The following is a 2984-nucleotide window of genomic DNA, read 5'->3' as shown; positions in this document are numbered from 1 at the left end:
GTTAAAGTTGGTATTATACCTTATATTGCTATTATATACTGTTGTGTACCAACATTAACACAACATTTCCCCAAAATCATGTTTAATAGGAGATACGAGGTTTATGACTTGGGAGCAGGGAGATACGAGTTTACGCTGTCATTGATAAGAATGGAACGGACGCAGACTTCGCTGCTGCCAGCTGTGTTAATTAAAGTCCGCGATCGCGTTGAGCCTTTTGACGAGACAAGGCTTTAAGAGCTTATCAAAGCTTATGATTGTGGTTACATATATCTTCCTAAACTCTAATTTAAAAGTTTATGAGCTATAAGTGATGCAATACAAAAAAAAAACGAGCTGACTAGGCTGTCTAATAGGCGGAAATTAGCCTAATCTGCACGCAAACTTCCCTTTGTGGCTCACAGGCTTCCTTCTGCACATAAGCATTACAGCTTCAATTTTTAACAAAACAGGCTTACTCAAATGTATCTAACCTAACTATTTTCACTCGTTATTGCCTAAAAAACAGACTAAGTTATCCAAAGATATGCTTACTTGACGCCAGTAGACAGCCAGATTTTTCTCCCATAAAAACACTAGTTAGCGTATTTTACATGCACAGTGCCAAGAAAAGGAACTTCGAGTCAGTAAAATAATAATAAAAACAATAATTGAATGGTGGTATCCAAAACATTCAATTCAAGTATTATATTATATACATTTTAAAACTTCAATGCACATTTATAATAAGCCTATACGTAGACATTTAAAATACATCAATAACTGATATCATAGTTTAACAATAAAATCAAATATATCATATTAATATAAAATAATATTTATAAAATCACAGTTAATGCTTGTGTATTTGTGCTTGTGAGTATGGTTAGCCCTTGTCTGTGTGCATGTATCTGTGAGGCTCTGTGTGTGTTGTTACATTGCCATCATATTGACGGTATTAAAGGAGAACTCCGGCGCAAAATGAACCTGGGGTGTAATAACACATTGGTACCGAGTTGACTGTTCTCTGGGATTTGTTTTCATGATAATCGAGTGTAAAGAGTTTTATCTCTAAAAACTGTTTAGCTTATAACGCTAGTATATGGGGGCATATAATACGTAAAAAGAAATCGCTAGTTAATACCACTAACAAGGCTCAAAATAGCCCCACACTAACACGGTAGCTTAATGAGGGTCCCTACATACAAACCAAAGCACTGAGAACTTTGTAAGTGTACAGACAGTTTAATAATGATATACTTTATAAAGACAGTACCATCGCGGAGCCATCTTTGGAAAATAGCCTCAACCAGTCGAACCACGAACGCCGTGCTACGAGCTGAACTGTGACTTGGAATCTCACAGTTCAGCTCACTTAGCACGGCGTTAGTGGTTTGACTGGTCGAGACTGTTTCCCAAAGATGGCTCCGCGATGGTGCTGTCTTTATAAAGTATATTATTATTAAACTGTCTGTACATTTACAAAGTTCTCAGTGCTTCGGTTTGGACCCTCATTATGCTACCGTGTTAGTGGGGGGGCTATTTGAGCCTTGTTAGTGGTATTAACTAGTGATTTCTTTTTACTTATTATATAAGTAATAAGTCTGGTCACACTGGAAGCCTCTTTTCCTTGGAGGTGCGTCTTCCTCAGTATCTGAGCATGAATGCTCTGCATCCGAGTCCTCATCGCCTCCACCATGGAAAACTTCAAAATACACACACAAACCAAAAATGCATGAATGAGTTACATCTTTATAAACTGTCAACAGTGAGGGCTATAGTTGAAGGACCTTATCCAATTTAATGAGAAAATTCAGAAAAGCATCAAACCTACCCGTGTCAAACTGCACCTGCTCTGGAGCCAGCAGTGAGGCCTCCTCTTCCTCCACACCACCAGAGAAATCTTTTCAGACACATGGTACAATTAGTGTGCATTTTTTATTTATATTGTTGTGAAATCCATCTGCATTAAAACTCATTCATTTTGGCATGTGAAATCATGATTATCTCTCAGAAATTCACTCTACCAGCATGCACCATTGTATCCTCCACCACTGTTGCTTCCTCTCTCTCTAACGTTACACTCTCCATCAGAGCTCTCACTGTGGCATATGGCACATTGACCATCTGACAGAGTTCCTCTAAGGACACAGACTTGGTTGCTGCAAAAAATAAAATAAATAAAGGTCAAATGATCGTTTAACTAAGTTATACGGCATGTTTACGTATGATAACAAGGCAAGCCAGCTAGCTTGCTTAAAGTGATGAACATGACGTAAAAGGTAGCTACTTGTTAAACATGACGGAATGCCTTGACATTGTAAGCTACAATCCTGACATAGTACATTAAATTATTATGTTGTTCCTCAGACAAGTGCCAGAACTAGCGTTAGCAGGGGTAGAGAGATTTTTTCTTTAAGCCCCACGAAAATCACGCTAGCTACCTCACCTAACATGACGACAAAACCAATACATAGCGGCTAACTAAGTCAACGACAGGCAATTTTTGGAAGACCATGGAAGATTTCAATCAACAAGATAAGTTAACTTTGCTAACTTATCGTCCAATACAAGACCTAGCAGAAAGAATAATCTAGCATCCTCAGAAACGATACATTACACTACACTAGCACTACCATTACTTCGATCGAGCTAAAACTGTTATATATGATATATAGACTGTTATTATATAATTTATATAACTGAATCATGAATAAGGACATTTACCTCAGAGGACGTGTTGCTCGACGAGGATTGCGACTTCCAATCCTGAGGACAAAAAAAATGCTGCGAAGCTCCAGGCGCGGAGGCGCCAAGTGAGGAAGGGGTGGAGTTACGAGGTTTCTCAGACAGTTGAAATGTCCAATGGAGTTAAGAGGTTTGCTCACAAGCTATTTTCAACACTTTAGATTGGTTAATAATTTGTAAAAATAACAGATCCACGTGGAGACTGACCAATAGCATCGATTTGTGAAAAAATATGAAATTGACCAATTTTGGACATA

At 38.1% G+C, this 2984-nt stretch overlaps 1 long non-coding RNA gene across 1 annotated transcript; it reads right to left on the bottom strand.

The window, feature by feature from the left end:
• Window positions 1-1473: 1473 nt before the first annotated feature.
• LOC143722462 (uncharacterized) lies at window positions 1474-2085 on the bottom strand. Its single transcript, XR_013196893.1, has 3 exons — window positions 2007-2085; window positions 1814-1882; window positions 1474-1684 (listed from the first exon to the last, which is right to left on the bottom strand). It is a non-coding gene; the product is annotated as an uncharacterized LOC143722462 (long non-coding RNA).
• Window positions 2086-2984: the final 899 nt, after the last annotated feature.

Source organism: Siphateles boraxobius, unplaced genomic scaffold (genome assembly GCF_051911475.1).
Source record: "Siphateles boraxobius isolate OS27281-9 unplaced genomic scaffold, OSU_SipBor_1 66, whole genome shotgun sequence".
Classification (NCBI taxonomy): domain Eukaryota; kingdom Metazoa; phylum Chordata; class Actinopteri; order Cypriniformes; family Leuciscidae; genus Siphateles; species Siphateles boraxobius.
This window is presented reverse-complemented; position numbering and strand designations above follow the sequence as displayed.